The 13341-nt window shown below is 40.6% G+C and overlaps 1 protein-coding gene across 1 annotated transcript in view; it reads left to right on the top strand.

Annotated features, from left to right (window-relative positions):
- Positions 1-13341, top strand: part of PRDM2 (PR domain containing 2, with ZNF domain) — a 134854-nt gene that overhangs the window by 38248 nt on the left and 83265 nt on the right. The window lies entirely within an intron of this gene.

Here is a 13341-nt window from a genome sequence, read left to right as displayed (position 1 = left end):
GAGCCCGGCCCGTCCCGGCGCCGCGGTCCCGCCTGACCCGGCCCGCTGCTGAATCACGGCCGCGCCGCCGGGCGGGCCGCTTTCCTAACTTGTTACTTAGAAGCTGGGCGAGGAAAAGTGAACGGACGCGAGTGCCGGCGGAGTCGGCTGCGAGTGAATTGTCATTTTCACTCCCCGAATATAAAACAGAGCCGCAACTTGGGAGTGGGAGAATGCCAAGTCCGCTTCAAAGTCATCACTCTGATTGCATTTTTAGTGTTTTGCATTATTCGTCAGCGTAGGCGTCACGAAATGCGTTGCTGGAGCGCAGTCTCCAGTTCTGCAGGTTCGGGGCCTGTCTGTCCGTCCGGGCGCTTCGGGGAACTTCAGCAGGGCTCTTGGCGGTTCGGACGTGCGCCCGCTGCGGGGTCAGCTAGGGCCTCCAGCGACTGCTTACGAGAAGCCACTGTCGGGTAATGATGGAAAGGCAGCCTTTCCCGGTGGACGCTGCACGGGGTCCCGGCGCAGTCCACTCCTCCGATGGGGCCCGGCCAGCGCAGTCCACTACTCCGCTGGGCCCGGCAGAGGGGCTCTGCGATTCGTGCCAGTGCCGAGATGGAAAACATCGTCGGTCCAGGTTTCAGTCCAGCAAATCTGTTGGGAAATTTTGCTATATAACAAAACGAAAGTTCAGAAGAGTGTGCTGTTCTTGTCATTTTGGACGGAACTATAATCTTTCCTGTTGCATGACGTTTTCTAACAAAAGGAACAGAATGTGGCCACACATTCATTTCTGTTTAGGCGAGTAGTTATTTATTTCCAGCTGACACATTGTTGGCATTTTTAAAAATCAAATAATTTAATGAATTTTTCATAGTGCCTGGTTTGAATAGACGCTGATGAAAGGTATGGGCAATGTCTTGCTAGCATAAGTACAATTTTTTTTTTCTTAATCTGTCTCCTTTCATCTTAACAAGTAGTTTTGTATAGTCACCTGAGCTTTATTCAGAACACCGCAATAAGTTGTACAAGTCCTACTGTAAAAAAGTTACAACGTAAACTTGATTTGGAACAATTTTCAGAGCAGGGTTGAAAATTGTCGATGATAAGTTGGTTCTGAGTTTTCCAGCTGTGCAGGCTTTTCATTTCACAGTATTAAGTAAACATAACTCATTCGTCCAAGAGACCTTGTACAGCCTCTTGTTGTTGTTAGGTGCTGTTCAGACTCCAGCTCTTGTGACAGATGGAAACCTTCCTGGATCCAGCACCATCCTCACCATCTTTCTGAAAATGAGTCCACACTCATTTAGGTCATTAATTTTCGTCCTTACTTGGTCTAGAAAAGCCTAGGGTTCTTCATTTATTGCTGTTTTAAATCATCTTGGGGATTTTATCGATACTAGACTTCTGTTGCTTGTGGTGATGTGCTTTCAAGTAGGAACCTACCCATAGCTGACCTTTCACCTTTCAGTGTGTTTACAGAGGTAGTAAATGGAATGGGAAGAGATTGGCCCTCTTTTTGTCCCATGGAGCAGCTGGTAGATTTGAACCTCGTTTTTGGATTGGCAGTTGCAGCTCCTTACCGACCAGGCTGCCAGAGCTCCTGTAATACTGGTCTTAGTGCTTCAGTGTATGCAAACTACAAAATGCATGTAGATCATTTCTTTTTAATTAGTGTTATATGTCCCCAACCTTTCTTTGGTAAGCTGTGATTTGCTGAAGTCTGGAGGCCGAGGAATGAGTTCCGGTGGTAATAGTGAGTAGGCTCCGAGTTGAGCTCCTCAGTAAAAGGCTGCTGATTTGAAGCCATCAGCCACTTTTTTGGGAGAAGGATAAGGCAGTCAGCAAAGACCCATGGGACAATTCTTATCTTCCTTACAGGATCCTTGTGAGTCAGAGTCAAGTGGATGACAGTTTGGTTTTGCTATTTAGTCTGCCACTGAGCATAACTAACACATTTATTTAAATGTACTAATATCTTGATAGCCACTTCTCTTGAAAGATTTTCTGTCATTGTACGTTAGTGTGCATGCTAGGACATATTTAATTTTCGTTTGCCTTTTATTTTTTATCCCTTTATTTTTCTTTTCATTTACTTAAATGGACAACAGTTGAACTTTGTGGAGGTGTTTGGGGTCCCCCCCCCATGATCTGTGAACTTACTCATCTGTATTTTTATAGCAGTCTAGATTGTTAGGTTTTTGTATTGTGCAAGATTACTACTATTTCTAATTAGGCTATTGCTTTATAACCACTCTAAATAGCATATAATGCACTGAGGCCTAGGTTTTAATTATAAGATTTACAGGAAGCTTCCTTTTGGAGCTTTGGGTTTGTTTTGAACAGTTTAGTGGTAAAACAAATAGCCCTGTATGACTGAAAGTTTGGAAAGTTTAATAAGTCAAACCATTTTGTTTTTAAATTAAACATTTTTTGAAGGCTAATTTATAGCTCGCAGACTTGAAATAGAGAACTTTTTCTGTTAACTGAATTCTGTTTAGTTCATATGTGTGACCTCAGACATTTAAGTAAAATCTTTTCATGCAGTGATGTCAGAAAGCTAATCATCATAAATTTTGTCCAGCAACAGTGTTAACTTGGCATTTCTGAAAGCCAGATGTTGTGAAGACATCCAGCTGACAGGGAGATTGACAGTAGCCCTAACTTCATTTTGGTTAGGAGGCAGGCAGAAAGAAACAAAAGACTGAATTCTACATAGTTCTGGGCCTCAGGCTCCTTTGCATGACAGCTGAGATGCCTACAGCTGTGTATTGCATGTGGTGCCTTTCAGAATTCATTAGATCTCTGGTGGATCTTGAGTGTTCTGGGCAATAAAAAACACTGATTCCTTAACATATAGAGTGGCCCCTTTGCATGCTCTCTTTTCCTCTCGTTCATTCTCCAGTGTCCACTAAGTCTGTGTATTAGGGAAAGAACTCTCGTGCCATAGTGGGTAACGTCTTGGGCTGCTAACTGAAAGCCTGTCAGGTTGGAATCTACCAGCAGCTCTTTGAGAGCAGATGGGCAGTCTCCTCTGGTAAAGATTGAGAGCCTCAGAGATGTGATGGAGGGTCGCTATGAGTTAGAATCAACTTGACTGCATTAGGTTTGGTTTTGTAGGTTTGTGTGCTAGGAGACTCTGGCACTTGGCTGCTAACCTGCAAAGGTTGGTGGGTTGAATCTGTCTAGCAGCTTTGCGGTAGAAAGACCTGGCAATCAGCTTCTGTAAAGATTACATACAGCTCAGGAATCCCTGTGGAGCATTTCTACTTTTGTCACATGGCGTTGCTATGCATCAGAATTGACTCAAGGGCACCAACTGCTTGCCAGCAACTGGTTACCAACCTCTTTGCTAGGTTGTACAGCCCAGTGCTGAGAAAAAAGAAGCGATAACCATCGATAACCATCATCATACCGACTGTGGTCTAGTGGGGGAGACAAATAATTTAGTGAATAAGTAGCAGAGCATACCTGATGGTTGGCGGGTTGTGGGCCCTCAGTAAACAGTTCTTGATGGGCAAACAAAACCTCACATAAATGTGATAGAGAACACAGTGCTGTGAGAACAGGGTGAATATTGTCTCTGACCAGGAAGCGTGCAGTTTTACCAGGAGCCCAAGATGTACACATGTTAGGTATTTTGGATTAGATAGAATTTACTGCTCTTCCATGACATCTGAAGGGACTCCCTGACTCATACCAAAGTCCTTGAATGCTCAAGTCCTTTATATAAAGTAGACAGGTACCTGCATATAACTTGTACACTCCTTCCCATGCATTTTAAATCATCTCTAGATTGCTTGGTATACCAAATACAATGTATATGTTGTAGAAATAATACTTTCTCTCCCTCTTAATCTTTGAGGGGTTGCTTGAACCACTTAATTGCCTCCCCCTCCCAACAGCCCACCCATACTCCCTCCCCATTTTAAAGATCTCCATTTGATTGACTTCAGAGATACTTAACCCCAAGAGAGCTGACTGTGTTTTGGATTTTGTTTTTGTAGTTCACGTTACTCTTCATATACCTGAGCAGCCTCTCTATAATAAGATTGAATTTGAGAAGTTTCTTGGATGGAGCAGATGAAGCTTGCTATGTGAAGAGGAAAGGAGGACTTTTAGTGTTGGATATCTCAGGTTATTTTAAGGTTAATTATTGGTAGATTGTAATCTGTAAAGTAGTATGGTGAGGCAAAATTAGCTGTTTATAGGAAGTCCTCCAGTTACTGGAGATAACATTCCTAAATTTATCCTTGTTTTTAAATTGAATTTGTAGTTAAATCAAAACAGTTGCCTTATTTTTTTTTTTTTTGGTGCCTTTCTTTAGTATTAACAAAAATAATAAAAAGCTTTAAAGCCTTTCAGTAGCTTAAAAACTGCATATGCAGCAAGTGAAGGTGATTTCAATAGAAAATTTGTGAGTAGGGATTAGCTCAATCATTTCAAAGCATGGGCAAATTTACATAACATTAAAGGGCAAGTTTGTAACCCTGGGATTGAGTGTATTTATTACTGTCTTGTTTTGTTTTCCATATTGTTTCTGTGAGAAATGAAAGACCAAATTTGTTTGTAAATAGTACCTGTCAGGCAAATGTTGTTTTTAAAACTGTAGACTGTAATAACAGAATGCTGTACTCTGCTTCCTCTGCTTCATAAGTGTCTTACCTGAAGTTCATTCCTTGTAGAGAAACAGCAGTTGATTTATTTGGATGAGCTTACTGGAAAAGAAGGAAAAATGAGGACACCACTTATGTTTACCCTTTGGGGGCTTAGTTTTCACAGCCTTAAAAATGGGTGTAATAAAATTGATTAATCTTGTACTTTATATACGTAAAAGAAGAAAATTTGATACCTTTGAGTTGTGGTGCTGGAGAATAGTATCGAGTATACTGTGGACTGCTAGGAGAACAAACATGTTTGTCCTGGAGCGGATGAAACCAAGCTGCTCCTTAGAGGCAAGGATTTTGAAGCGCTCTGACATACTTTGGGCATGTTGGAAGGAGGGACCAGACCTTGGAGAAGGACATCGTGCTTGGAAGGGTGGAGGCACGACACAAGAGAGGAGGACTCTAGATGAGATGGATTGTCTCAGTGACTGGGGTAATGGGGTTAGGTGTGTCAGACAGTGAGGTTGGCTCAAGATAGAGCAGGATTCAGGGCTGTTGTACAGAAGGTCACTGTCTAAGTTGCAAGCGACTCATCAGCACATAACAACAACAAACTTGTACTACTTTGTAAGGTTACTGTCAGAGCAGGTGAGATGATAGAAAGCAAAATAATGATGAGGCACACAGGCAGGTGCTTCCTTGAAGTTCTGCACCATAGTTGTGACTGTTAGTTGCCACTGTTTCTTGAAGAGTTACTTCTAAGTTTGTGCGTCATTTAACTCCTTATTTTTTGAGCACCTTCATGGATTCAAAGTAAGGATTAGATCTCTCTCTGTCCCTTCTTCCATATCAGTCCATTCTGTGCTGCTCTCTTTTCTGTGCTCAGCACCCCCCCAATTCTATTCTTTTTTTACTTCCCTGTTCAGCCCCTACAAATTAGAAGAAGAAAGTGAGAAAATCAAGACTTCTTTATAACAGCAAGCTGCTTTATGGCTGTTAACTGGTTGATGAAGACCAGGTTTATAGTCAGTAATGAATTCTAAGACATAGAGTTCTTTAAGGTCAATTAATAATCTCATAGACAGTTGTTTATAAAAATCTAAAGTAGTCCCTGAGAGTCTCAACTAGTTTGTATTAGTACTTAAATAACTTTTAGGGAACTCTGTAGAGAGAAAGATGCAATCTCCTGTGCAGTTTATGGCTTCTGAAATCTTGAGGGCCAGGTATGGCGAGTGTAGGGAGTAAGAAATTCATATTTGAAAGATAATTTGGTGTAAGATAAGTGTTAAACTAATGGTACAGACACTAAGAATTAGAAAGATCAGAAATGGGAAAAGGACTTGTGGACTCGGGTGGTTGAGGAGGCTTTACTTAGAAAGGATGGCAGGATAGGGAAATTTCACTCTGTTTATAGAGAGGGCAGGGGTTCATTCAGAGGACCCTGGAAGGATGTTGCAGCTCAGAGAAATTATTAAATATATGGATTTTCCCCCCAACTCTTTCAGTTATTTAATGAGCATTCTTGTTAAACAGTCCCAGACACTGTCCTAGGTATTAGAGTTAAAGCAGGGAACTAAGAAAAAGGATAAAGAGCGTTCTCTGAAATTTACGTTCTGGAGAGGATATTGTGTTACAAGGTTAATAAAGTGTGTGTGTGGTGTGGTGAAGTATAGGGTAATTTTAGGTAGGTAGTCAGGAAAGGCCTTTGAGACTGTGACATAAATGAGCTACAGGAACTGGCTCTTTGATGTTCTAGAGGTGTACTGTTCCAGGAGGGACCATTAACTAGCTGAGAACTTTATAGCTGGAGTGATGCAGAGTGAACACTGTGCTGAAGACACATGAGTAGCTTTGACTTATGAAACTCAGTTCTTTTCTACCAGATATTAGAACTGGTTGGAATGGTACGGGATGTTTGACAAAGAATTAGAATAGGCACTTTGCCCTTCCCACAAAGGGTTTATATTCTGTATTACTGCAGTTAAGTGAAAGCCAGACATGGCACATGTTCTGCTTGCTGTGCATATAGGGCCCTGGGCAGGGACTGGGGCAAGAGGAGCTCTTGGGGAAATGAGTTGCTTTGTGAAGACTTCAAGAAAGGGGAAGAAAGGAAGCTCCATGTGAGTGGGACTAAGAAAATCTCCGGGTGAATTGAGGGATCATAGCCAACTACTAGACAGTAAGAAGGTAGAATCCATGCATAAAGGCTGGGATGGAGATGCACAGAGCAAGCAATGAAGAGTGCATCCTGAACTGCCGCATCGAGCCCTGCAGAGTGCTCCATGTTCACCTGCCTTCTCTTCACTTGAGTCCTGTAGTCTGCGAGCCATCGCCAGTGTTCAGGGGAAGAAGTGGACACTTGGTGCTGTGAGGTTGGATCACACCACTGGTTAGTGCCAAAGCAGAACTAGCATTCAACTTCACCATGTTCTTTTCTCCACATTTTTTACCCATTTGTGGCAGCAGCAGCAATTAAAATTGCAGAACTGTTGTTAATATGCTGTTGTGTACCATCCAGTTGGAAAACCATAACAGACCCTCCAGTGGATTTGCAGAGGCTGTAAATTAATTATATAGGAAGTGATTGTCCATCTTTCTTCCACGAAGCAGCTGCTGCATTTGAACTGCCTGCCTTTAGGCTGGCAGTGCAACTCCTTACGACTAAACTACCAGAATGCTCCTGTTGTTAGAATGAATGGTCACCGATTATGCTACAAAGTAGAACTGCCCACAGGGTAACTGCTCTGGTAATTTGCCAGGCCCATGTCCCAAGGAGTCATTTGGTGGGTTCAGACAGACTGGGAAGCAAAACTTCTTGTTTGGTGCTGTCCCCTCATCTCCAACTCAAGGTGACTTTCTGACCACAGATTGAATTTTTGCCCAGTCTCTAGCACCCCGAAGGCCATTGTTGTAGTTTCTCTGTCATTCTTTCTTATTGAGAGTCTTCCTCCCCTTTGCTAATCTTGTCCATTTACAAGCAGAAGCAAAATGTGGAGGAGCCAGACTGGGAAAATGTAGGTACATAGAGACAGTAACAGAATAGGGGAAATGTCATGTTAATACCCTGTGCCGTTGAGTCGTTTGCGACTCATAGCGACCCTATGTACAACAGCCCTAAACCGTGCTCTATCCTGTGCCGATCGCACTGCCTCTGACACAACCATCCCGATTACCCCAGTCACTGAATCAATCCACTTCATAGAGGGTCTTCCCCTCCTGAGCTATCCCTCCACCCTACCAAGCATGATGTCCCTTTCCAAGGACCTGTCTCTCCTTACAACATGTCCAAAGTATGTCAGACGAAGCCCCAGAATCCTTGCTATACCCTACAAAATTTAATCTCCCTCTTTGAAAATAGGAACATTGTGAGAGCTGCATAGCAATGATCTGACCACCAACAGTTGCAAACAGTGGTGCCCAGCTCCTTTATCTCTTGACTACTGATAGAGTTGAAAACAGTAGTGCCCAGCTCAAAGATGCTGTTTACCTCTGCTTTGAATTTTTGTGGCTTTCCACAGTCCTGGTAATAAATAAGCCAATCTCTCACATATCAAGCTTTTAAAGGACTCACTACACATATTTCTGGATCTCTTCTAGGGCTTCAAATCCTGCTTTTTCCTCTTCTGGTACATTTACATTTTAGAAATTTGAGTCTGTTAAAATCTTATTGCCCTGACCATGACATTACATTGTTTAATCAGTTTAAAGTCTTGGTTCAGATAACCAGCCTTTGTTAGCAGCTGACCACAACCCACCTTGCCATCTAAGCTCCCAATAAATTGTTATGGTGTACCATCGAGTTGGAACGGACCCATAGCTGACCCTCTGGTGGGTGTTCAGAAATTGCTCATCCTCCCACGGAGCGGCTGGTGGCCTCGAACCACGTGCCTTTAAGATTGCAGTATAACTTCTTGCCACTAGGCCACCAGAGCTCCCCTACCCAATAAATTAAAGAATACATTGAATAAAAGTAGAGAACAGATAGACTTCAGTGGCGTTTGATGTCTAGACCTTCTCTTAAAAGCTCTGTTTCAAGCCCAGTCGCCAGTTAGTACTAAATGACAGAGACCTGGGCAGGGTGCTTGAGGCCCTTAACTACTGGGCTTCCAAGTGAGCTAGTCACATCTCTGTTTATGTATAGGGTAGCAGATAATAGAGCAGAATAGGAGGTAGCTGGAGGTAGTACCATACCTGTGGAAATGTGACTGCAGCCTTAAATGCTGCATTCCTTGCAAGTTTGTCTCGTTGAATCAAGTGAACTGTGTCCTGGCTGGTCAGTTCTTGGAAGACCCTGTCACTACTAACGGGCTCTCTCTGCCTTCAGACCAAGTGACTGATCCCATTATTAACAGGAATTGAATGTCCCCTTCTCTTCTAGTTCCATGACACATTAATCTTTCTGCTGTTGTGCTGCTGTTCTTAAAAAGCTTGAGTTTGAATTAATATTTCTCGCAGGATGATTTAGGACCGCCCCTTCCCCTTATTTCTACTCTTGTTGCTGCTCCTGAAGTACTCTAAATTGAGGTAAATCAATTGGTTAATATTTTTGCTTTTGCCTTTTATTTTTCTCTGTCACCTTAAGGAAATTGTGTAGCATTTTGCAGTTTTTCCAGATATATTTCAGTGGATGGATTATAAAAAATCCTAATCTATGCCATATTTGGAGATTATAAGTGAGTGTATTAGGGAAAACTCTGCTTTGTTTGTAGTAGGGAGCCTCTAGAGACTTAGTGGTAAGGAGTTGTACTGCCAAACCAGAGGCGGGTGGTTTAAATCCAGCAGTTGCTCCACAGGGAAAGATGGGCAGTCGGCTTGTGTTTGATTTATTGCCTCTGAAAACCCACTGGAGGATCAGCTGTGATTTGATTCTGACTAGAAGGAACATAGAAGAACCCTCTGTAGTTGGGTTGTTACACTGATTTTCCTGTCCATATGCAGATTTGAAGGTGAAGCATACCTAGTACAAGATTTGCTTGTTAAGCTTTCTAAATTTAGAAATAAGACTTGTATTGAGTTCAAAATAATAGAATAGAATAATTAAAAATTCCAGTTAAAATTTGAAAGTGGAGGTCAAGTTTATTATGTTTTCCTTAAATGTGAAGTCTAGGTTCTTTTCCAGATTATTAGCCAGGTTAGAGATGGGCTGCTAAATATGTGAGTTTGATGTTTATGAGGAGTTACAGAGAGGATGAGCTAGTTTCCTATTTGACTTTGCCTCTGAGGAATTTAAGGAGCTGGATAGGATAAAATAACCTGACAACATCAGAGGAAGTTTAAATGAGTAGATGTCTTCCAATTAAAAGTTGTATGGAGAGCTGAGAAGTACAGTTTTAGACATACTGGCCGGATAATGTTCTTACAGCCTGTTTATACTAAACATGTTGCTAAGAACAATACTGAAGTTTGCATTTATCAATATTAATAATATTTTTGAAATTATTTAAGAGCTGAGTAATGCGGGAAACCATGAACTATTTGTAACAAGAAATGCTCCTTCTCAGTTAAAATATTCTGAAAGTAGATGTTTTCAGAATCGTTTTCATCTTGCTCTTCAGATTAAACCAGTTGCAGAACTTGTAAAAGTTTTGGGCTGAGTTCATTTATAATGAGCTGTTTTGATCTGGGCACATCTAATTATTTGACAGTTGTCTACACATCATATAATTTTGTGATAAACCATCCTTCCCCAGTTGATGGTGATACCATTGTGCCCTGTAGAAATACTTTGGTTGACACTATCCGTAGATCATTACTTGTTTTTTTGGCAGATAAGGAAACAATTTCTCTTGAGGGGCTGTATGGTTTGTCTATGTTCATTCACACAGGTATTGAATTTAGTGGCTCTGCCTTGTTTTGAATCTAGTGTTTATTCATAACACTGCTGATTACATCCTTTTTTTTTAAAAGAAAGGAAGGGAGGGAGGGGAAGAAGGGAGGGAGGGTGGGCCTAAACACCACTGCTGTCAAGTGGTTTCTTTCTCAGAGCAACATTGTGGGATGGAGTCAAATGGACGCAAAGGTTTTCTATTTTCTAGATTGCAAATCTTTACAGGCCTCTTTCTCCTGAAGAGCAGCTGATGGGTTTGAATCATTGATGTGTTGGTTGGCAGGCCAACATTCAGCCCACTGTGCCACCTTTATGCCATGTATCAATTATGCTGCCATTGAGTTAGGTCTGAATCACAGCAACCTTCCTCGGGTTTCCAAGACTGTAAATGTAAATCTTTACTGGAAGAGACTTCCTATCTTCCTGAAACTTGGGCTTCTGAAGCCATGTATATGACCTTTATCAATAAGCCTAGTTGAATTTTCACTACCCACAATAAAATTGCCCATTTTATGTCAAAACGATAAGTGAAGTCTTTGGTATCAGAAACCTAATTTATTATTAGAACTGGGGTATTCTATTATTTTTACTTTGGGGATTATATGTTGAAGAGAATGTATTTATTTGAGCACTATATTCAAAGCAGTTTTTAGAAATGCTAATAGATTATATTTTAGCCCCTGCTGGCTTTTTCTTTAATGATGTGCTTGTTGGCTTGATCTTTTTAAGGGATATTTAATTTCCTGTTGTGTTTGTTACTGTTTTGACACCAGTTTAGAAGGCCCTCCAACAGTGAGACATTGCTTCTGCATGACTCCCTCTGCAGTGCGGATAGCAGGGAGGGCTGAGTGGAGGATTGTACAGCTCTTTAATGTTTTATTGAAGATTTCGAAAAGCTTATTGGTACTTGGCTCCCTTCTCTGTAGCAGTATTCTTTTGTTTTGGATGACAGGCTGGTTCATTTAATAAAATACAGTTTTAAAAGTTTTAAGTTGCTCGAATGTATTTTTTTTTTTTAGCATCCAATCTAAAAATACAGTCAAGAAACTAAGTTCAGTTTTTATTTGTGGATATAATTGAATTAAATCATATTTGTTCATTTCTTTTACTGTGGGACATCTGTAATAGAGATTTTGTTTGTCTTCTATTTTGCCATTTTTTACCTCTTCCTTTATTTGAAGGATAGATTTTCACTTTTTCTTTTCAAAGAAATGCACTGGAACTGTTTGAGGCGTGCCATCGTAAATGTCTTTGTTTCAAATAAAGTTGTTCTCCTCTAGTCTTTTTACTTGTTCCAGAGGAAACGGATAAAAAGAAAGGAGAACATGAAACGAGCTGCCCTAACCTGTCTGGTGTGCGCAGCCTTGAGTTTTTGTAGAAAAGACAGGACTCACCATCTTAATTCTGTTTGTTCCACAGGTGGATTTAAAAAAGCATGTGCATTTACAAAAGTTTAGAAGAATCTCTTCAATTTGTAACAAAATGAAGTGTAGCTTTATCTTGTTTGATTTTATTAGTCGTTGTTCCTTAGTAGTAGTTAATCCTTACACACACACACACACACACACACACACAGGCAAGAGCAAACTGCTGTTTAGTGTCCCATGCTTTCGTTTTTCAGATTTAAGTCTTGTCTTTTCTGTTCTTCTTTTCTTTGACATCTAGGAAATTACTTTCTTTAAAAGGTTAAAACTTATATAGAAGACAGAGATAACTGGAAGAAAAAGTCCTGAAGGTTTTATGGGTAAACTATTGGGAAATGCTCCACATTCTAAAGCAATTTTTTTTGTCTTGGAAATGTAATAATTTTAAACAGTAATTTTAATATGTTTTTCGAAAACAGTATCTAAAATTAAATTATGACATCTAAAATCCTTTATCATTTGATACATTCAAAATTCTTTGTTTGACATGTTTTTATTGGATTAATCATTGTCTGATGACCACAATATGACTTCACCCTTAGTACATATGATTTCAGTTGTGTGTAATTGCAAAGGATTGTCTTTGCTTTAAAGAAAAAGAGATACTGCTAAGGCCAAAATACCATCCTCCTTATTTTTCTATGAAGCATGCAATGATACACAATCTTTTCCTCTTGTTCTTCTAATCCTACCTCTTGGTACAGTCTTTGTAGGTTTCCTGTGACACCACATGCCACAAAAATGAAGGCGAACTGGTTGGTTCACCTGTGTTTGGAAGCCCATACTGCATTAGGATTCTTGTATGTGTAGTGTTTGAAGTTGCAATAGAATTTAGTGTGTTCAACACAATTCCTGGCCTTTTATTTTTTTTTACTGTTTGTTTTCTCAGGTTGTCTTTTCTTTTGTTTGACAATGGGAGAGTTAGAATATATTTTTCTGGTTTGATTGGCCGAATTTATATACTTTAACATATGGTGTTATCAGAGTCTGTTTCTCTGTGAAGTGGCTTTCTGTGTTTAAGTGGAGTGTCTGAGGTCTAAGTGAGGATTGAAGGGTTTTCTTTGCCTGGGTCTTCCTGCCTGGCTCCCTGTGCCTGAGGCTGTCGAGATGTTTTCAGTAATATGCTGCAGGTAGTCCTGTGGTTGTGGGCAACAGTTTTGACTTTTTATGGCTGGAAAATCTCATTGTCTGTTTATCCATTGTGGGTTGTAATTTTTGCAGGATTAAGATTAGAATTTCCTTTTAACTGGCCAGCCAATAAAATAAAAGGAAGTAACCATCAGTAGTCTCAATCTTAGTTAAGATTAAAAATTTACCAGTTTTCAGGAGTTTGACTTTTTTAAAAAGAAAATTTATTTTTTTAATAATATTTTTTTATTGGGAAAAACATATTGGGGGTACAAGGAGGTGAGGGTTGGGGGCAGAAGGGTGAGGATGGGCCAGGATGCAGTTGCAGAGCTGCACAGTTTGGTCGGTGGGGGGAGCAGGTGAAGGAAATGATGAG

Source organism: Elephantulus edwardii, unplaced genomic scaffold (assembly GCF_000299155.1).
Source record: "Elephantulus edwardii isolate Elephantulus edwardi_28Jun2011 unplaced genomic scaffold, EleEdw1.0 scaffold00028, whole genome shotgun sequence".
In the NCBI taxonomy this organism is placed as follows: domain Eukaryota; kingdom Metazoa; phylum Chordata; class Mammalia; order Macroscelidea; family Macroscelididae; genus Elephantulus; species Elephantulus edwardii.
This window is presented reverse-complemented; position numbering and strand designations above follow the sequence as displayed.